Genomic DNA, 23,217 nt, shown 5'->3' with positions numbered 1-23,217 from the left:
TACACAAATAGAGAAGAAAAGATTTGAGACACTGTGCACAGGTGAAGAATTAATAATTGAGACCAAGTTATAAACTGTTCATTTCTGTTGAAATAGAAATGGGACAGATAAATATGATGAAAAAAGATGTTTCACCAGAAACATAATGACAAAGGATCAACACAATAGAAAGGTGGTATAAAGGAAGCAAAGACGATTGCTTACCTATATCAGAAGATTCCAGTTTTGCAGGGGAAAACATCACCAAGAAGGGATCTCCAACCAGAAACCCTTCCCTGTTAGCAGTCAGCCCTTCAATGAGGTCTAAGAGAGGTGCAGCCAGGCTCCAACCCTTCCTGTCTCACAGCTGAACTGCCTTCACCTGTGCTCTCAGGGCTGACCAGGTCCTTTCCCCACGTGCTCAATCAGTGGTTCAGGCTGGGACTCATCAGTTCCCATACAAAGCCCTCTGTGACTAACTCGTTAGTGCTTATGAAAAATGGGAGTTGCTAATATGATCACCAGGGCCTCAAAGCACCCTGTAGAGCCTCCTGACAACTAGTCTTCCTGAGGGATGAGGAAGGGACAGCAACAAGCAATTTGGGAACAGCATTGCATCACTCAGCTGCACCAGAGCCCCCAGAGTGCAAGAAACAAGACGGCTCCATGCACTGTCACTTCTCCAGCAGCACTGTCAGCAATTGGCACGGGTAGCCAGCAGCCCTGCATCAGCCACTTCTTGTCCTAAGATCCATGAGTCCTTCCAGTCTCCTTCCAGTTACTCCAATCCCCAGAGCATGGTGATTTTCTGCCAATTTTGCATATGCTGCTGTTTCCAGAGATTCCAGTTCAGTGTTTACACGTATTTCACAATGATCGCTGCTAACAACCATTGAGAGATGGTAATTATCGTGTTTCAATTTCCTACAAACTGCTGGCTAAGGCTGCACAAAAAGTCCTGAGTGCCAGATGCTCTGATTTATGTTATTTATTCTTTCAGCATCTATACAGAGCCATAGGTACTTTATGCATTTTGTCATTTTAAATCATAAATGCTTTCCCACCCTAAAATTCTGCCACCTGCCTTGGCTATTACCTTCACTGCTTCATCAGTCACCAGTCAGCATCCCAGGCTTGCCAGCACCACAGCTGATGTACAGTTCAAGGAACTGCAAATCCCAAACAACAAGCACATCTCAGACAAGCTGATTGTCAAGCAAAGCCCGTTTGGTGGGCAGCCAGAGTTTTTGCTTGGAAATTCTGTCGCTGGTCTTGGATAGTGGAAATCAAGTATATGAAATATAACATGAAATCAGCATTCACTTTTTTGTGGTTCACATGACTTCAAACATTTAGTAGACCGAAGCAGGGAGTCTGAAAGCTCCTGTTTTTATTTCTCCCCTTGGCTTTATCTCAGCTGACTGAAAAACATGGGCTACTTTGGCAGATCAGTCACTGAGAAACAGCAGAGGGACCATGAGCTGGAAGTCTGTCTTGAGTACAGACAGGAAATACCAGCATATTCCTTTCTTGTTTTGAAGTATGTCTATGAAGAAAGACTCTTTCTAACAGCCAAAAATAAAAGGAAACTAGAAGGTTATCAGTCTTGAAAAGGCAATTTGAATTTACAGCTCAAAATCAGCAAATGTCCAAGTAGACACTCTGGGAGCTTTTCTGATCAGAGCTGGAGCCCTTTGCTGCAACAGGATCCACCTCCTGCTCCAGGATTAATGGAAACCATTAGCAAGCCCTCCAAATTTGGTACCTTTCTTCACGGCTGAGAACTCCTGCAAAGGATCCCATGGCACAACAGCAAAGTGCCTCCCAACCAGCTGCAGACCCAGCCAACACACAAGTGGGATCCTCACCATCTGCTGCCTGGAGGCAGCTCAGCAGGACTCATTTCATCAAGAAAACAATGAAGGCAACTGTTGTGTTACTCACATTGTATTTAACTACAAAACCCCCAACACCTCCCTTTCTTCCAAGGCCCAGGCTTTGAGGCCAGAGCTGCCCGCTCCCCTTGTGCTGTCACAGCCCTGGTCCCAAACAGCTCCTCAGCACTCTGAGTTAGGGGCAACAAGCACAAAGTGAGATCAGAGGAATGTGACAAGCATTTCAGCATTATTAAGCATATCCAAATATTGTATTTATGGACTGCAATTTAACTTTTCTCCTTTTATTTGTTATAGTGTTTACTAAGCCATTAGATTAAAAAAAAATCTACTGGCAAGGAAAAAAGCTGGGGGCTGCTTCATTGAGACTAGCAGGCATGAGGACGGTCCAGTTTTATTATTTGCTGTGCCACTTAGCTTATTCTTTGTCACCAGTGTTGCTCGTCACTGCCATACAGTGCATCTACCCAGTGGCCAACAGAATTGTTTCTATGCCACAGGACAAAGAGACATGATCACACAGGTTAGTCATAAAGGCAAAGCAACAGCTGACATGTTGTTTATATGGAAAACGGTAATTTGAAACAGCTTTAAGAGATGAAACATTCTGTGTCAGATAACAGAATCCTCAGTCTGTGCTCCTCCCAGGCTACTAGCTCTTGTTGAGCATCTCACCTAGGAAGAAAGCTTGGCTGTCTGGAATAAGTGCTAATTAACTAAAACTCAGTTTTGAAAAAGAGTATCTGCACAGGAAAGTTTGTCAAATGTTTCTTTTCCAAAGCATTTCATTTATCTGAACAAAACACCACATTTTAGCTCTGATTACAGTTTGACCAGCTATACTGCTGCTTACCAGGGAGATACAAATCTGCACCACAGAAGCAGTCAGACTGGCTGGATTACCTTTCTTTTTTTTCATTTATTTATTTGTATTTATTTATTTGTTTGGTTTGGAAGCGCTGTAAGTCAGCTGTTTGCTCCTTCCTTCGAATGAGAGCCATTCTGGACACAGTTTCACAGTCCGACTGCAAATCCATTGCTGATGGAAGCTGCTAATGCAGAGCCTCACGGCTGTACTGCGGTCTGAATTAACATTTCTGGGTCTGCCAAAGACGTAGAAACATTGCTACTCATTTAATAGATGACAAGAAGGAGTTTTCCAGGCAGGCAAATTCAAAGCTTTGTGCAGACGCTATTCCTTCAATTTTTTTCTGCGAACGTCAGCAGGTAGAGCAGAGAAGCACGACAGACAAAGTAGCTTCCCAGCCTAAGCCATATCCTCACAGATGGGTGCCTGGCTTGCAAAAGAAGAAATTTTTATTTCCATTAAAGACAGCATTTAAGAGACTCTCGGTGCAAACTTTAAGCAGTTGTTAGAGATCACCAAGCTTAGCTGTGGAGAACAGAGAGCAACACTAAGAATGTCTTCATGCTACACAGCAAGGATGTGAGGGCAGTTTCTGGGACAAGCTGCAAACAAGTCTGTCATTTATTCAGGCATCCTAAGAACATCCTTCAGTTGCTATGTGAGGGTGACAAAGGAGCAAAAGTAACCTCCTAAGGTTTGGAGTCAGTGTAGTGATGGCTGAGACTTCCTCTGCTCTGGTTCTGTGACACTGGGAGATGAGCCTGGCGTGTGCCCATGGTTGCACATCTCACAGCCATCAGCAAAGCACTCTGTGCTGCACAGGACAGCTTCCTGAATGCTCCCATCTGCTAAAGGACACCCACTGCTGTGTTCCTGGGGTCTTTTACCCAGCAGCTTGCATCACAATATTTGACACTGCAACACAGAAAGAGATTACCCACTTTTTCAGTATCACAATACACTTGTTTTGTCCTTTTGAAAATCCACAGCTATTTCATGAGCATTCACTCCATATTTCCCACTGTAAGTACGGTTTGAGTCACACAGCTTTGCAGAGGGAGCACATTCCATGGCTCAAGGAGTTGAAACCATCCTTGCCTTAGCATAGCTCGACAAAATCCACAGCTACCAAAGCTTCAAGATGCTTGTAGTTCTTGCAGGTGCCGTTCTCCGCCTTGAGGAGGGAGAAGACACAGCACACACATATTTGCCAACCAGATCTTCCTCTAGTGCGGATATAAAAAGATGGCTCAGAGCTCAGCTCTGCTCCCATCAGGAAAGGCTGTTGCTCCTGTGTGAATCTCTGGGGAGCAGGCAGCACCTCCCCAAGAATGCAGGCTGTTCATTCAGCAGCGTTGCTGTGGAAGGGCTGTTCCTGCTGCACTGCACACTGCCATTCAGCCACTGTGCAGCAACTGCACCTCTGCATGGCTCCAGCTGCTTTCTGGTGCTCTGCAGGTAGCCAGGACACAGCTGCTCTTCCAGCACAGGCTTAGCAGCAGGCTCCTCTCCTACTGGGGCTGCAGATGTGTTCATCCAGACAGCAATAGTTGGTGATATTGGCTACTGGCTAATAGTTGGGCATGGAGTTATGTTTTACTGATCACACATTAGCACCCTCTCTCCATTTTCAGGAAAAAAAAAAAGATGCTTCCCATATGCAGGAGCCAAATCCACCAACCAGAAATGGGAAGAGCAGAATAAAACACTGCCTGCTTCTGCATGTGCTAAAATCATTAGTGCTCCCCTTTCTTAGAAACGTTCCTTGGGACTGACACAAAATGTTTTCAATTAGATTCTGGACTTTCACTACATGCAGAAGTTACAGCTCTCCCTTCACATTTCACTCCACCTTGCTGGTTTTGACAGACTGTGCTTGGAAAATAACACCTATTACAGAGTGGTGTTCCATGATGGTGGTTTTGTGCAGACCCGTCTCTACCTCGACTCACAATCCCCTCGACTCAGCCATGCAGCTCTGTGTCATTCCAGAGTCACTGCCTCCTTGTTTGTTGTTCTTCTGCTTAAGTCCATGAGCATTTACAAGAGAAAAGGCTCTGGATCAGCCTCCTGCTTCCCTGACACCCTTGTGCTGTGTCAGACACTGCAAGCCTGCTTGCTAAAGCATCTATCAAGAAACCTCATAGTACTGAAGAACTGCTCAAGCACCTCTTTGGCTGTTACAGACCAACTATCTACATAAAATTTCAGTTGCAGAATGAGCTTCAGTTTTCACTATGTCAAACCTCATTGTACTTTGCTTTCAGAAGCAGAGCAATAGTTTATTTTGTCACAGGTTGATGAGACGCCATGGCCAGCACTCCCCTGGCCCACATACTCCCTTCTGAGACGTGCAACAAAGGAGCTGAAGACCTCTATTTTTAATTACTTTGTAGCATGCAATTAAAATAAACTCGAGGTAAAACGAAGGGGGGAAAAATAACTCTTGAAAAAACCACAGGTTGCTGTACTCCTTTCTTAATAAAAGTCAAATTGTGGCCCATTGCCTGGAGTTGCCCCTCCAGTGTGAAAGCCATACTACATTATTTGATTTTTGGACTTCCCAGGAGCTCACAGATAAGCTTGAACTCTGTGAGTTTAACTCACAGAAAATCTCACAAAGTCACAACAGCAGCAGCAGCTCTCATCTGACCAAAGGCAGCTGACCCAGCAGCTCCCCACTGCTTACCCTGTACAGGTTCCTGGTGTCCACCTCTGCCTTCTTCTCAAAGTGACAGAGCAATGTGACTCACCAGTACCTCACTGATCATTCCTGCTCCATTTGTACTATTGCTTCTTTTTTAAAAGCAAGAGCATGTGCCACTGATTGTTACTCTGAGATGTTTGGACTCTGATGCCCTGGTACGAAGCATGCAGCCAGACATACTGAGCTGCAAAAAACTTGAGCAATAGATGCATTTCATAATCTTGAGAAGTTACTTATTAGCAACAAAACCTACAGGTGTTTCATGAATATATAGACATGACAGATGCTGACAGAAGCATCAGCAAAGTTCACACCTGATAAAATGATTGATTGATCTCAGGGTAAAAGCAATTGCTTCCTTTCAAGGTAAGTGACATGAGTTAATCATATGTTTAATGTTACCAAGTTAATTTCCTGTCGTGTTTTTTTGTTTGTTTGTTAATTTTTGGTGTGTTTGTTTTTTAAATCAGTAAAGACACTTCCTCTGAATTATTTTCATTTGGAACCAAACCAAGACACGATCCTCCATATCTTCCTAGAGACCTCTCAATCACTGCACTGTTATTTTAACAACACAGCAGTTTGCCTAGCTTGGACCAAGTTAGTTCAGTTTTTGGACCAAGTTAGTTCACCTATTTGATGACAGCTGTCATAGGCCCTGAAAGCACCCTGTCCCAGAGGCAGGCACAGTAAGTCTAACTGCATTCTGTTGTTGCACTGCTCATGTCAGCTTGTCACCAAGTTCTAAGAATGAGTTCTGTAATTCTCTTCCTATCCCTCAATTTAAACAAATCATGAATTAACCACACCTGATTTAAACAGTCAGTTTTTCTTTTCCTTGTAGCACGCAAAAATGCCCAAGCACTGTGAACACAGTCATCTCCAGGAAGAGTGGTGCCATGTGAAACCAAACACCCACTGTTCTGTTGTCACTGCTGTTAATATCCTGAACATGACATGCTGGCCAACAGCTTCCCCTGGGAGAGACAGCTCTAAGAGAAGGAATGCAATAGAGCAGAGTGGAATGAGGGGGTATTCACAATTCGTATGTATGAGAAAACCCTGTGGTTGTAAAGGTTGGAAAACAGAAGTGATCTTGCTGCTACACACTGGCTGGCAAAAGGCAGCAGTGCGAAACGATGCTGCAGAAGTGAAGTATGCAAAGATGCTGCAGTATCACAGGGCAGCTGTGGAGAAAACTCATTAGCTGATCTCAGGTTTTTGTTTCAGAGATCAGGGTTTCTCAGCAGGCAACAACCACACTCCAAAAAAGCCTCTGTGTATTAACAGTGCCACCCCTGCCTCCCTGTTATCCATCAGGAAAAAAAATCAAGTCAAAGGCTCTATCAGACTTATCAAAACAAGAGAATGCTCCTGCATGTCAGCCTCATCAATCAGCTGTTGACACTGCAGGAAATACAGCATTAGGTTTCACGTGGATAACAAACACTTTTTATGCCTGGCATTGATTTTTAGCTTTTCCTATTAATAATACTTTAGACCAAAAAGAAAGAAGTCTAAAGCAAGGCAGAGAGAAATGAGAGTGTTAACGAGCGCGTTCTGTTTGATCTTGATGACAGCTGGTATTGGCCCTATCCACTGATGGAGGCCAGCTCTGCTGCCCAGGCCTGCTCTGTGGTAGGGTCTTAAAAGGCCATCCATTGCAAATTCTGCTTTCACAGTTTATCACGCTGAAAAGCATGATAAATCTCATGGTTTGGGGATTCCTACTATTATATCAGTGATCACAGTTAATTAGAAAAGTAGTTCTGGGGTTCACTCCTCCAGTAAAAGAGATGACATGCCCAGAACCTTCACCGACTCAGCCCCGTGGTTACCTCAGCCTGACTCAGACCAGAAAGACACTATAAAACCACCACTCCCAGCCCCACAGGGACATGGGGCTTCTCATGGCACCCATGCATCGAGATGCATGGCAACCTGCTTCTCCACCTGGCAGGATGCCTCACTCAAGGCAAGTAATTAATGCAGCTGGATTTCCATCTGTGTACGAAGGAAAATGACTACCTGACAACAAAGGCAAACAATCAGTTAACGTTTGTGAAGCACTAAGACCTGTTATGCCAAATGCTGGAAAATCGAGTAATCCCTCTGAGTGCCACGCCACCCCAGTACCAGTCAATCACACGGCTGTAGGCTCTTGCCTTTCCTTTGTACACACTCACCTTTTTCATCTTGTTTTAATTCCCACACAGTTTATTTTGGTGGAAATGAGGTATTTTGTTTGTTTGCTTGGGTTTAGCGAGGCTTATTTTTGTTAAGCCACACAAGAAGGGAAATCAATACCATACATATCTTCTTCCCTCACCACATATTTGCTTATCTCTGGTGTCTGCTCTAGCACCAAAGACAGGCTCCAAGAAAACACATGTTCAAGTTAGTTCCTGAAAATATTGACCAAGTAACGATAATACACAAAAGTGTGCCTTTCTGGTGAGACAAATGCTTGGCAGTTGTTGTCAGGCTCTGTCGGATTTTTTCTGCCAGGACATCAAGGAGCTGCTGTGCTCCAGCTACTGCAGCCCCTCCCCACCACCTCCAGCACCCATCTGCTTCATACAGCCATCCCATTTCCTGCAACCTGAAACACAGAAATCTGCTTTTGTTCTGCATCCTGCCTTGCATAACAGGGCTTTAATTCAGAATTCCACATGCTAAATAGGAATAGTTAGCATGTCCATGTCTCTATATGGCTGATCTCGTTGGCTGATGCTACTGGGAAGTAGAGGGGAAAACTTTCTGCACTGAGTTGGCTGCAAGCACTCCTCCAACTTCTACACTGCTCCTCTGAAACCACAGCAATACTCTTGAAAGAACCAAGAAGGATTTCAACAACTGAAGCTCCCTTCCAAGGCGGCTTTTTCACAGCACAGAAGCCACTGACTCTAATACAGCAGCTAACCACAGGTGCATTAAAATCAGAGTGCTTTGCCTAAAATCATCTCAATATTCAGTGATATGACCACAGATTGCCATGGTCTGCCAAAATAAAAGCAAGGACTGTAAGCTGATGCAGGAGGTGTGCACATCTGCATATTCTAGCTACAGGCTGCTAGGGAACACATAAAATCATGCAGTATTAGGCAGTGTCCATTGTTTTGGTTTGTGCACATTACCCTGGGCTCCTAAAGATGTGCTGTTTGTTGAAGATGGCCAACATCGAACCAGGATTTCAGCAGGAGCACTGGGAGGGGTGAGCTGCACGGTGGCTGGAGGAGGTTGCAGCCCTTTGCTGGTTTGGGGCAGCATGGGCTGCCTGAAGGGGCCTACAGGAAAGCTGGGGAGGGACTCTTTATATGGGCATTAGTGACAGGATGAGGGGAAACGGTTTTAAATTGGAAGAGGGTAGATTTAGACAAGATAGTAGGAAGAAATTCTTTACTGTGGGGCACTGAAACAGATTGCACAGCAAGGTTGTGGATGCCCCCTCACTGGAAGCACTCAAGGCCAGGCTGGATGGGGCTGTGAGCAACCTGGGCTATGGGAGGTGTCCCTGCCAACAGCAGGGGTGTTGGAACTACGTGATCTTAAAGGTCCCTCCCAACACAAACCATCCTATGATTTCATGCTTGTAGTCATGTATTTTATTAGGTAGACTAGCCAGCAGATAAGGCTGATGAGCTTTTTCATCGGGTGGGTTTGAGGGAGCCTCCATTCAAATGCGGTGGAAGCTGCAGGATGGAGGTGGTAGAAGCTATAGAACAAGATTTAAACATCACCCAGAGTTGAGCAGCAGCCAGAGACATGGGGATAGCGTTTGGTGCTTTCAGAAACCCAGCAGCAGAGCTGCCACTGGGCCACGTGATGCAGCTCTCAGAGAAGTGGCAGAAGGGATGTAGGCACTAAGGAGAGTGCCCCAGAGCTGGAGGCTGCAGGGACACAGAAACACACCTGGCTTCAGACAACACAGAACAAACTAGGCAGGGTCCCTCCACTGCCAGCCAGCTTCTGGCACAGAGATGCTCCAAGTGGGCAGCCTGGGGACTGGCACCACCCCACCACAGAGCTCCAACAAAAAGCAAACCCCTCTGCTAACCTGCTGGCCATGCTGAGCTGCAAAAGAGCCTCGAGGAGAAATCTGTAGCCTTAACCCTATTCCTGAGCACAGGTGACAACTGCTGTCACCCACGACAGTCATACAACGCCTGGTTCTGAACTTTCAGGTCAAAAACATCATTCCTTGCACAGAGAGAACCTCATCCACATGTGCTCCAAGTGACAAACTGCTCTGGGCTGCTTTGAAGTGAGATCTGCCCAACTTGTTCTGCCTTCTCACGTTAAAATTCACACCATTCCAACAAAAGAAACTCATTTCTCATAGTCTTGTCTGAAAAGACACGATATATTTCTGCTGTTCTCCAGCTGTACAGCATCTGTAACTGAAATCATTTTTCAGCATTTTTGTAATAACAGTTTTAAATATTTCTCCATGAGCCACACTGGACTCTTTAAAAAGAAGTGGCTATTAGCTTTTATCGCAGATCCATATTTATAGTCCTTCACCAAATGTATTTCAACCTTTCATTTTTTATGTTTCCTATTTTTTTTTTTCTAGAATTCTCAATATACTGCAGGAGAAAAGATGATGGGATAAAGCTCATCCTAACTACGTGCTTCTCCACTCGTGACACATCACAGCCACTGATTTGTTGACGAGTTCCACTTCAAAAGCTTCATTCTGCACCTAACACCTGCACTCATGTCAGCAGTGGCACCTGTGTGAGAGTGAGGTATGAACTGCAGTCCTCACTCTCATGTCTGCTCTAGTAAAACTGGGGCATCACTTTCTATACATATAAATGAGTGAATCCTCCAATTATGGTAGTCCTAACCACCTCAGATAAGAACATGCAACCCAAAGAGCTCTGCTCAAGTCAAGGATTTAGCTTCAGGACTGCATTTACTGCATTTGGTTATTTTCCAGACCAATGCCCACTGCTGCTTTCCGAGATCACTTTATCAAAGCACACGAGAAGAGACACAATGCTCCACAGCCACCCCAATGTGGGACGGTGCCACAGGAACCCCAAGGGTTTTGTGCCCGTTGCTCTTCCCATCCAGCTTTGCTTGTAGTAGAGATTCTGCTCAAATATCAAGATAGTAATATTCATGCAAACAGAACAAGTTGCAACGCAGTGTGAAACCTTTTACTGCACTGAAAGGAGCAAGTACTGTATTACAGCTACTACTACGACTACAGCAATGTAGCAAAAACATTGACAGACCCCTAACTATTATGAAGCCTCCTGGCAATGCTATAATTAGATCCAACATAACTATTAGTCATCTTAATCAGTATACACATCGCTTGCTTTGCACAATAAAAGTTACAAAGTAAGGATGCCACTTAATGAGGTGACCTGGGAATTGATTCCTGTCTATATTTCACTTATTTAAAGTCCTTACCAAGATTAAATCTAGTATTTATAACAAAGCCTGGGGATTTATATGGAACTCCACCTGTACATAAAATCACCTGTTAACATTATATATATGTAGATAAAATACCTGAAGGACACTTCTGAAATTATACTAACAGTTCATTTGGAACTGTGTTCTGAGGAGAGAAATACAGCCAATTTTAGAAACTCAAGGTTAATTGTATATTCTAATAAGTGTCAAATATGTCATAAAAGAAAACGCATTCACTTAAATTCTCATCATCCTTCCAGTTCTCCTGATGATGCCTCACTGTTTCCCTAGCAGAGTTCTCTTTACAACCCCCCACCAACGTGACAGTGACTGCCTAATGGTTCCACTGTCATAAGGAGAAGGCAATGTCAGACCCAAAACCCCACTGAGCTTCAGCTAACCCCAGCAGTGAAATTTCCACATGTAGTAAGACAAATATTAAAAACTATGTTACATGTGCCTGAAGACATTGAGGCACATTGCACCTGCAGCTCAGGTCAGTGCATCCATCCATCAGTGCTCCCGCATCCTGACTCAGACTTAGGGATGCAAAGCAGTGCCTGCCCTGCAGCCAGCAGTAGGGAGGAAGAGATGGAGTTTCAGAAGAAAGCACAGCATTTTGAGAGCACTGAGAGATAAGACCTCTATTAAAACTGTAAATGCCTACCTGCTCTGAACTGCAGCTGTAACTTCTGCTCTGCTGGGACTCAGAATTCATCCACGCTTTCCCCTTTTTGGTTCCTCGCCTTCTCCATGCTTGTTACAGGAGGCTTCCTAAGGAATACAGGAAAGTGCTCTTCCTTCAGAGACTATCCAGACATTTTCTACAGGCTTTACTTTTTACTTATTTATTTCTAGTATGACTACATAACCTTGTTTCCCTGTCAGAAAAGTGTTTGTAAGAATGAATGTCAGCCAGACATTTAAAGCCAGAGGAAACTTGGCATCAACACAATGGCACAACAAAATCACCCTGTACCCCGCAAGCACCTGATTCCTGCAGTGCTGGCAAGGCACTGAGAACGCATCTGTGTCACCCAGCAAGCAGCCCTGCAACTTGGGTTAGATGCTGAGTCTCTGTCTTCACCTCAGAAAGCAGCAGCAGGTGGCCTGTGCACTCTTCATCTCACAGGTCTGTGGCAGTTATTTATCGGTAACTTAATTGAGACTTGTGGCCTTAGATTTGCAGCATCAGGCAAGGGTGATATCCAGAAGTTCCAGTTATGCTTTGCAATAGCAGCTGCACAAGTTCCATATAGACTTCTTAACAAGAAGGCATGCCCACTTCGCCATGCACAGATGCACCCTATGCAGCAAGAGACAAAGAGTGAAGCAGAACAGAGCAGCTGACAGCCTCCAGTGTGTGCCTTTACCCACACAGAGGCAGTGTCATGTTTAGGCTTGGATTGGGTAGAGAGCCTCTCAGTGCTCCCAGAGTACAGTATCACACACAAAAAGCAGCTTGATGTGATACGATGGCATTTGGCAGGGAAACTGCTCCTGAGAACAAGAGCCTGCAAGAAAAATGAAGACAAAACAAAAATGTCATCACATTTGGTGCAGAAGCCAACCATACCTCCTTGCCAGCTACCTGCTGACGTTGCCAGACTTGAACCTCCTGCCTCCAGCCCAGAAAGCCCACCACGGCAGTTAGCAATCTGTTCACACTCTCATTAAGCCGATTAGCCATTAGTGATGGAGCAGTCTCCAGGAATGCCACAGCACCATTGCCCTGTGACAAATCCCATTCCTCCTAAGAGCAGAGCATTTAATACTTACTATCCCAACATTAACTTGAATTTAAAGAAAAAGAGAATTAATGAAGAAAATTGCTTCAGTAGGCAGACTATAGTAAATATCAACGTTTCATCAAAGCTCTTCCTTCATTAGCTCTAGCCCAATTACATCAACCATTTCTATTCCAGGACAGTTCTTCCAGCTATTAAAAAACTGTGTGGAAAAAAAATGAAATACTCTCTCACTTCCTCATGCAAAAGCCTTTCAAATGAACATTATTAAAGATATGGGGAGAACAGGAGAGTTATTATTTACCACAGATGAAGTGCCTTGCCAAAACAATGCAGAAAAATCGATATTCAGTACAGCCTGCAACAGAAGACAAAGAAATAAAGCTTATGTATAAAATCCAAAGCAACAACAACAGAAGTTTAGGAAGAGGTAAACAAAGATATGTGAGTTCAGCTTCAGCCGTGGTACACACAGGAGTTGAAGCATGCATTACCTGTCCAACCTGATGGGACACCAAATGCAGGTTGCACTGTATCATGTCTGCCAGATGTCCACCCTAAACGATGGTCTGAAGAAACAAAACAAATGAAGCACAAGGCCGATGTTCAGGAAAAACCGATCATGCCTCAAAGAGACATTTGAGCAGACCGAGAGGGATTCAGCAAGCATTCACTTGATTCTTCTAGACTAACATAGTTCTTGTTCTTTTCAAAACATCATCTGTAATTTGTGCAGCAAAGTTATCCACTGTGCTCATCTCGCAATCATGTCCAGTCTCCTCAGACCACAGGTGACATTGCTGCTGTCACAGTTCTGCTCACAGCACCTCACCACCAGTGCCACTGCAGGCAGGGATGGGAACAGCTGAGCTACTTCCACAGCCCCAGACACAAAGCCAGGCCTGGCAGCTGGGCCAGCAATACCAACAGAGGGAGGCACTGCTTACCTGGCATGAAGGTACAGAAGGCATCCTTGGAGACAATGCTTTTCCATGCAGCTTCCCATTGCATGCAGACAGCAGCACAGCTTTCAGTTCAGGCTGGCAAATGCTGTATACAACTGCAGAGGAATGGCACAAGCACCTTAATTGCCTTGGGCCACCTCTCTTCATAAAGCAGAAGGGGTACCTGGGATCCCAGTGAGATGGAGAACCTTATCTTTCACTACATCATAGCCGCTGCCAAGATGAGATGTGACAACATGCTGTTGAGTACCAACTTCCCTGGTAAAGCAAAGAAAAATTAAGTCAAAGGCATATTATAGGTAAGTGAATTACCAGATACAAGACCTTCCAGAAGACTACAGAAAAGTATTTAAAAGATGCACATAGGTCAGAAATCAGTTTTACAACTCATTTAAAAAGCAGATTTCCTCAACACTGCTTCACTTCCTCCTGGTCACATTAAGATCAGCATTCATGTCACGACAATACAAAGCATAACCTCGATCTGAAGTGGGTACAGGGAAAATGATACCACATTGGAGGCACATCTCAGGATCACAGGCAACTGCGCTGCAGTTTGAACCACCTGAAACATGACCTCACCACATTCAAACTCTTCTGCTTCCATTCTGTGCCATTTATCTCCAAAATCAAAATTAAAAAGCACAATGAAAAGAGCCTGGCTCTGCATCTTGGCTCCCTCCCACCCGAGGCAGTGATATGCGTGCACACCAGTGAGACCCCCAGCCTTCTCTTCTCCAGGCTGGGTTGACAAGAGCAGTTGTGTGCTCTGCATCATCATCACAGTTGTGAGTTGTGAGAAGAACTGTTCTGGACCCCGAACTGCCAGAAGGACATTGAGTTGCTTAAGCACATGCAGGAAACAGCAAAGTTGGTAAAGAGACCAAGAGAGAAAGAGGACTAGAGAGGAACTGCTGAAGGAATTGGGGCTGTTTGATTTGGAGAAGTTTGAGGGGAGACCTCAATGCTCTCCTACTGGAACTACCTGGAAATGCTACTGGAACTACCTACAGGAAAGGTCTCAATCTCTTTTCTCAGGTGACAAATGACAGGATACAGGGAAAGAGCCTTAAGTGGGGCCAAGGCAGCTTTACATTAGATATTAGGAAAGATTTCTTGACATAGGAGGTGCTCAAGTGTTGGAATGCACTGCTCAGGGCAGTGGTGCAGTCTCCATCCCTGCAGGTATTTAAGAGACACGGGTAAGTGGTGGGATTTGATAGGCCAGGCTGATGGTTGGACTCAGTGATCCTGAAGGTCTTTTTCAACCTAAACGACTCTTTTGATTCTAATCACAGTTTCTTTAAGGTCTCATCTTCTTGTGATGAAGAGCTCCAGATAATGGAGCAGAAATTCCACTACGGCCCATGAGAAGCCCACGCTGGATCAGGTTTATCCTGAAAGCCCATGCTTCAACAACAGAGAAGTGTGACGACGATGGGAGGAAGAGAGAAGCTGCTGTGGGCTTAGCACAGGCCCTCATGCCCATCCCCCTGCGCTTCTCAGGGTGGGGAGTTAGAGCACTATGTTTAATTGGCAATAAATCAATTAATTTTCCCTAAGTCAAATCTGCTTTGTCTGCTACAGTAAGCAGTAAGTGATCTCCCCATCTTCACCCTGACCCACCAGCTTTTCCATCTTATTTTCTTCCCATCCTATTGAGAAGGAGTGAAAGAAAGGTTAAGTGGGAACTGGCCATGGTCAACTCTCTCACCCACCAATCCAAAGCCCTTCATATTTTAAATTCTTCCCAGGGTATTCTTTCCAATGCTGTGTGATTAGCATTAGCATATGAACTCAAACTCAGTAAACAATTCTACAGAACTAACAAATAAAGGCCATTCCCTGTCAGATGAAAAGGAAAAAAAAAAATAGATGCTCAAAATTGAAGCAAGTTTTAGTACTATACTGTTCAAGTGCTCGTTATCACCTCACCTTCCATTTATTTCTCCAAGTTACAGCTGGACTTCAATTCTGAAAGATTCTGAAGCTTAAATAAAGAGGGAGAAATTGAATTGTTATGAAAGAACATGTTGTTTTCAAACAAAACTCTTTTAAGTATAGAAATGGTTTGCTTTCACCCCTAGCAGAGGAGTATTTCACTACTGGGAAGAATTGAATCAGCAATGAAGATTTTGCTTCTCCCCCTGAAATACACGCACTTGCTTTGAAATATAGGGATGAAGGATTTTATTCTAAGAATTCATTCATAATAAATAAAAGGAAAATAGTTTCAAGCTGAACTGCTTTGCAAATTAGAGCTTCACTTCAGCTTTTTCCATTTCATGAGTCAAAACTTTTCCTTTTTATTAAGTGCAGCTGAAATTTCAATTTCCTTGTGACTGAATATAGTGCTCCATTCAAGCCACAAAAAATATTCTATTTATTGGAATGCTTCAGTTTCAGATCATTCTGAGCTAATATTTGCTCAGCTCAGCTAAACTGAAAACCAGAAGCATGTCTGTATTTAAATAAAGCAGAATAATTTTCTCCAATCCTGTATCTGTGTCAGCCTAATCAGGTCACTGGTGGGAGCTGTGGACTGGTAGAAACACAAGACTTTCTCTTTATGAAAAATGACTGCCCTTGCTTTCAAGCAATCTAGTTTGCGTCAACATTGCTTTTCTCGGTAAACAATAGGCTCTAAGTGGCACATCCATTCCTCTTCAGTACAGACAAGTCTTGGAATGTTATTTTTAGGCATCTCACAGTAATAATGCGTTCAATGCAATGCTTGGAGCATATCTATGGTAATTATTCTTTGTCTGTTCTCTTGCATTGGTCAGCTCCAGAGACACCTCATAAAACCGCAGCCCTACTTGGCTGCAGAAATGGTAGCAAAACCATGTAATCCTCTGGTAACACTCGGCTGGCTTTGAACAACACCACTGCATCAAATTAATTAAGGACAGACACACCCACCTCTGGCTGAAAATGCCAAACAACTGAACCTCAGCATGACTCCTCCTGCTTTAGCTGCCTCTAATTCTCCCCCATTTCCTTTACATGCTAACAGAATAACCCAAGTTGGAAGGGACCCACAAGGATTGTCAGCTCCCAGGTCACACAAGAATTGCAAGTAACACAGGTTATCAGAACCAAACCAGCCCTGAGCTGCTGACCTCCATTGCAGCCATATCAAATAACCCCACGCTGCTTCATACACAGTTCCTCAGGTTCTCAGTCCAGGTCTCCAGATGAGGTGTATTACAAGAAGTTTGTCAATATCCTCAGTAATTTAGTAGTACTTTTGGTCACCATGGCATAGTTCTCAAAAAAATCACTCCCCTGGAATTAAAAAGATGCCAAACCAGACCAAAATAATCTAATGACTGTATTTAAATACATGCTTTGTCATCCGCATTACTAGGCTAAATACATAAATGTCTTTGCTATACATTTAGTAGTCAGTGTGCTGAGCAGAGGCAATTCTGCTTACTCAGACTGCTCTCTAATCACAAGTCATCTCTACTGAGAAATCATCTGAGGTGCTGTCATGCTGTAGCATACAAGCAGCTCATCTGAGCTTTTTAATGATTTATTAATGCAGTCAATCTGGTAGAGTTAGCACTGGTTATCAGAGAGCTGCAGTTAGCAGTGTTGATTGTGCAGTATAACATCATAACCTATCCTTGCAATGTAGTGCAGGTTAGACTGGGACTGCTTTGACTAGGCCTGACTCTTGTTTTAACAAGCAGATGTCTGTCTGCATCAAAAGGAGATTTGTCCTCTGCCCAATACAGACATTATTCATAGGATGCCTTAAGGTTCTTCATCCCATTTAGTGCAATGTCAGGTCACTATCTTCCTCCAGGAAATGCTGTTAATCAGCATGATGTGATTTGTCTTTTCTAGGTTGACGACACCCAGCTCTGTGACTTTTCAAAGCCTAGCCCTGCATACTCTGTCATACCTCTTCAAACATGAGAATTAATGCAAAACTGCTTCCACTTGAAGTCAGATAAAAGATGGTCTGTTAATGGGTCCAGGCACTTCAGAACAAACTGCTCTTTCCCACGCTAAATTCTGGAAATGGAAACATCAATTTAAATTCTTGTGTAAGGATTTGGTGTTAAACCTGCATCAGCTTGGTTCAGACAATCTCAAAGCAAAGCAATGCGTAGCTCCAGCAGCCCCTCCAGCAGCACAGCGGCTGCACCTTCACTCCATCCAGAACAGCTGCCCATGGCCTGTGCTTCCAAGGCAAGGGTTCATTCTTAAGGAAGATTCAGAGCTCCAGAAGTCCGTGGCAAAAGATGCTTGGTGCCTGCAGCCATACTACATACAGGGAGATTGCTTTTTCTGAACCCAGAGCTCTCAGTCTGAACTGTTCTCCCAACAATTAATCTGACATAAGACAAACTTGAGAATCTGAAGTCGTAAACAGTAACAGATGCCAACATTAAGTTTCTCCCCATCCAACTCCTAACAAAAAGGCCACTACTATATTATCCCTTCTCATAACTTCAACAGCACCATGGCCAAAATGCTTATGGGGCAAAATCATTCCCCAAGCCACACAAACAGGCTTTCAGAAGAAAAGGTTCGACTCTTCGTTGACATGAAGTTGATCAGAAGTTGACCAAAGCAATAACAGATTGAAAAAACCTCTGGTTTGAAATCAGAAGGCAAAAGCAGCAAAACGGGAAAGTGATGTGATTTGCTGATCCCCTAAACGAGAATTAATCCTTTTTTGTTTATTTATCTAGAAAATATGTATTTCTTCCTCCAATAAGTCTCCAATCCATTCAGGCAGACCAGCTTTTAAAACAAGAAGATATCAAAGCAGTGAATAATTAAAAGGCTGTTTCAGAGATTGTCAGTACTGATTATACACCAAAGGAATCTCCTGATAAACACAAGTGAAAAGGAATCCAGAATATCTGGAGTTCTGATTCATTAAAGACTGGCAGCAAGGCCTGAATCTCTTTGTGAGTTGCACTTCATTTACCACATTAATACTAGGTGGAACAGAGAAGTTTCCTCAGACACATTAATCAAAATCTAGTCCAATGCCTTTAGAAAAGCCTTTAAGAGATTACTCCTCCTCGGCTGTTTAAAACAAACTTTGAAAATAGTTCAGAAGGTCAAAAAATCCTTGATTTTTTGGCCCAATGCACAGGGATGGTGCTTTCTTAAATACGTCCTTTAACAAACCCTACCAACAGCCAGAAAAGTACAGCCGTCAGGTACAGATTATTGCTCATCTCAGAGAGGCTGAAAATCAGCACGGCAGTTCAGTTTTCCAGAGCTGAAGTCAGAACTTCCGTAAGCACAAAAAAGTAATCACAGCACCAAAAAAAGAAGAGAAGAATTAAGAGACAGGGAAGGCCCACAGCAGAAGGCCCTGGATTTTAAAGGCAGAACAGCACTTCTCTCTAGACCCAACACTTCAGTACCTTATAGTTGTTTGCCTGAATGCTGAAGAGATATCCAGGAAAATGTAACAATTGGCAGTGATCTCAGGATCTCTGAAGGATGCTGTCTGGTATTTCTACATGTGTGACAAGCTTGTTGACAGAGCCATCAGTACTTCCTGGGAAGAAGGGGATAGCTGTGCAACTCCTCTTTTCAAAGCACCACAAGCAGAGATGTTCTGAAAGGCTCCCTGTGCTGGCTGCTGCACTGCACTACTTAAGTAGTGAAAAATGTAACAATAATCAAGAAAAAAAAGCAAGTTTTGGTTTTTGTAAGGTGTGGAAGACCTTATTTATGACTCAAACAGGCTGCGTGAATATATGTGTGTATCAATTAGCACAGCAGAAATCACAACTCACTGCATGAGCAAAATTCCACATATGCTACTCCTGAACCCCAATTGCTCCCAACAGTGTTAAATTATCCCTCACAAAGCAAAACAAAACGAAGACAAAAACGTCACACCAACAGTGAGCACAAACAAACAAACAAGCTGCCATACAGCTATAGAAATTGCTTGCCAATAACAACAGAAATTGAAGACTTTGCTCCCAAATACAATTATTTGTATTGTACTCAATGCACTCATTGTGTTATAATCATTTAAAACCTAACAATCTGTATAATTAACAGATGATGTACTACAGATATCACTGCAATAATCCACACTCTGCTATCAATTTATACTTTTTCCCAAGAGCGTGGAGGTCAGTTTATCAGGATGAATTACCTTTACTTACCATTTTGCCCAATGCAGCTACTTTTCCCCCCAAAATAAATGCAGTTCCAGCAGTTCCAAAATCTTCAGGAAGTGCAGATGGGAAGAGTGGAGACCAGAGAACCGGTTCAGAAGGCTAAGACTGAACAAATGGAGAATGAAAAACATTTGAGAAGATACAGAGATATTTCAGCTGACACTGAAGCACCCCGAGCACTGGACAGAAGCTATGAATACAAACTGAGATGCAGCCGTATTTAATCTCTGCAAAATGTTTCTGCCAGTCTTCTCTTCCAAGTGGGCAATAAAGAGAAACGGAAACAAACTCCCACAGGAAAATGGAAAACACACTTTGCTGCGATGCTTCTGTTATGGGAATTGTCTGTGGCCTACAGCACATGGAAGCAAGCAGCCCGTTGGAGCAGCTCCAGTCAAAGTCACTTGGCAGACCAGCAAGAGCTGCTGCAGTGAATTAGAGCTCTGCTCCTTTTGGATCAGGAGTGAGAAAAGGCAGACTTGTTCTGAGACCAACCCAGGGCTCACTTCAAATGTCACCTTTTTAGAACTGCAGGCATTGCCATTCTTTAAGTGTAAAGAAAAACACTTCTTTGAAATTATGAGCTATAACCTCTTCACAATGTTACAACACTGGTCAGTTCTAATTCAATTAACAGTTCTTTTCTTGCTGCACTCGTCCACATTTTTAAACAATCATTAAAATAGACATGAAAGTTGCAAACCTGAGGTGGTGAAATAATGTTAACTGATGAATACAAGTCTCCGTTTTCCTATGTATTTTGATATCGAAATCCCACAAAAGGATGACAGGATGCAGCACCAAAGCTTGCGATTCAGGCTCTGATGACTGAATTACATTGCATCAAAAGGAAACATGCACTGACAAAACTTTGATGCAGTTCTTCTTTCATTCAAATGCAGTGGGCTTTGTTCCCTAGCTGAAACACTGGTGCTGCAAAGCACATCTCTTTGTACATCAGTGCAAGACTTTTAGGGCTGGAGCAACACTGAAGTTAGCGCTGCTCTGTGCAGAGAGGGTTAAAAGTTATCAACTAAGGTCTCTTTCTATGTGAACTACCTCCATGTCCTGTGATTTTGCCGTGTATTAATGCTTCAAACCAGCAGCTCTCAGACCGCACCCAGTAAGTGTTCAGGATTCCCATACGGTTATGCTTGAGGCTGGATGACAGAAGCAGGGAAAGAGGGAAGGGAAGATCACACTGTTTCAGTAATATCATCAAATATCATTAACATCCCACCGCCTACAAAAAACAAGCAAACGAAGAAAACAACAAGGAAACTTCCTGCAGTGATAACATGTTATCCAAAAACTCTGCTGAAACTCAACTGCGAGTGAGTTGAGCAAGAGTAACTCAGGTCGCAGTTTAAGCTTTTTGCATAATTAGTTTACATTTAATCAGACTGCTGGTATGTAAACATAATTACCATTCACAGACCTTTAATTGAAATTGTCACAGCACTACTGCTAGCTTCTTCTCCAGGTCTGCTAAAATGGATTTCCTCTCCACAGACACTAAGTGGGGATGGCAGTTCTCCTCAATACTGCCATGCACCAGGCTGACCAATGCTCCTCACACTCCTACTGGTGAAGCCAGACAAAAAAAAACACCAGAGTTCATTTGGAATAATGCATGTAATAAATTAACTTCAGCTGACATTAATTGTACCAAACACATTTGAGCTCATGCACGACCATCAAACTCACGGTGTGGATTCTAACCATTCCAGTAAAACTTACCTCTAAAGGGATAAATCCACACAAACTGTGATTTATATTCAGAAATGCCAAAGACCATTGGTGACCTTTCTTAGGCCTCTGCCTTCCTGAAATGAGTTCTATGATTCATTTGTGTGCAGAGAACATGTGCACAGTGCTCTTTAAAATTAAAATGAGGCCTCCACCTACACCTGAGTGATTGTCAGCCAAGTGTTTAGAAATAGTGTTAAGTAACAATACCTTCTTACACGTGCATTGACTTCCAATGCATTAAGGAGAACAGGACAGAGGCAGCCTTACAAAGAAGGCTTCTCACAAGAGTGCTGTTAAGGCACCTGTGGTCTTCTCAACTCCATCATCGTTGTGCCTCTCATTCTGAACCACTCTCAAACTGGGGCTGTTGAATACTTTTCAGTACTTGTAAAAACTAGGTATGCTTGTATGATTCAATTCTCTACCCTATCCTTTTTCTTACAAGCTCCAAAGGCAGCAGCATCAGAGAACTCCTAACTGGGCTGGTACCACACATCCCAGTCTGACTGGATGACACAATCACAAAGGAAAAGCGTCAGTTAACTTCAGATTTTTTTCCTTCAGCTCCTCTTGTTTGCTTGGCCTGCCTGGGAAGCCCAGCCTTTATTATCTTTCATGGGGATGTGCAGTGAATGCAATGACATTGACAGCTGCTCAGTACTTGATGAGCAGCAGCCAGGGTTAGCCAGCAGGGTCAAGACAGAGTAAAGCTGTGGGGAGATAATGTACGCTTACAAATTTGACTTAAATTCTCCACAAGTTTAAATTACTTTCAATGAAACCAGTGAAGATTTGACAAATGAGATGAATGACCCCCTGAGACCTAACATTTCACAGGGAATTTGCAGTGAAATTAAATTAACAGGCAAATTTTAAGCATGTCGTTTTCACCATTAAACAAAGATCTTTCTATCATTTACTTTCTCCACATTATCTAACTTTGTCAGGCTTCAATCACCTCTCCTGTGAAAGCAGTGCCAATTATTTACTCATTAATGTCAGAAAGTCCCTGTCTCCACACATGTGCATGTACCCACATCGCTCTGCACTGTGCATTTCAGCAGCTACAGCTGAGACAAACAGATCTGTTCTGGAGGAAAAGGTGGACTCTGGCAGCTTGGCAGCTTCTTCCAGTTGCAGGAGGGGTTGCTGTCTCTCCAGACAGATCCTCCCAGCTCTGACAGGACAGAGCCACCTCGGACCCCTACAAAGGGGTTTTGTTTTCAGAAGTGCGTACCAAACCCATGTGTGTCATTTCTGTGTTCCACAAGGCGCCACTCAGGGAAGGCACAGGTTCTGCCAGAGCAGCAGTGCATCGGCAAGACAAGGGGATGCAGGGAGCGGCACCTGGCGAAGCGGGGGGTGCCAAAGTGTTACCTTGGAAGCCTCGGGAACCGAGAGCAACGAGGGCCTGCAGCCATCTGAGCCCAGGCTGGGACTTGCCTTCTCACAGCGCAGCAGGGCAGGCTGTGGGCAGCGCTGGGCACAGATCCCAAGGAGAACGCGGCCACTTCAGGAAGCGGCGTCGGACATCTCACGGGCTGCAGCGGCGCGGCAGAGCAGAGCGGGACAGTCCTTTCCTGGGCAGTGCCGGGCCTGATGCGCCCCACGGTACGGTTGATCCTTCGCCATGCCCGGCAAACGTCGCGGGAGCGCGGGGAGCCCCCGGCGGAGCTCCGAGCTCCGGTAAGCCCCGA

The 23,217-nt window shown here is 43.9% G+C and overlaps 1 long non-coding RNA gene across 10 annotated transcripts in view; it reads right to left on the bottom strand.

Annotated features, from left to right (window-relative positions):
- Positions 1-22,734, bottom strand: part of LOC125698782 (uncharacterized) — a 39,030-nt gene extending 16,296 nt beyond the window's left edge. For 3 of the 10 annotated variants that reach the window (XR_007379321.1, XR_007379326.1, XR_007379327.1), the window contains exons 1-6: positions 21,207-22,734; positions 20,828-20,928; positions 19,754-19,873; positions 13,578-13,853; positions 11,550-13,199; positions 205-3,657 (exon numbers count right to left, since the gene is read on the bottom strand). This is a non-coding gene — a long non-coding RNA (uncharacterized LOC125698782). Of the gene's footprint in view, positions 1-204; positions 3,658-11,549; positions 13,200-13,577; positions 13,854-15,530; positions 15,586-19,753; positions 19,874-20,827; positions 20,929-21,206 lie in introns of all 10 variants that reach the window. The other 7 variants (XR_007379329.1, XR_007379324.1, XR_007379325.1 and 4 more) reach the window with 7 other exon arrangements.
- Positions 22,735-23,217: the final 483 nt, after the last annotated feature.

Source organism: Lagopus muta, chromosome 11, assembly GCF_023343835.1.
Source record: "Lagopus muta isolate bLagMut1 chromosome 11, bLagMut1 primary, whole genome shotgun sequence".
NCBI classification, from domain to species: Eukaryota; Metazoa; Chordata; class Aves; order Galliformes; family Phasianidae; genus Lagopus; species Lagopus muta.
This window is presented reverse-complemented; position numbering and strand designations above follow the sequence as displayed.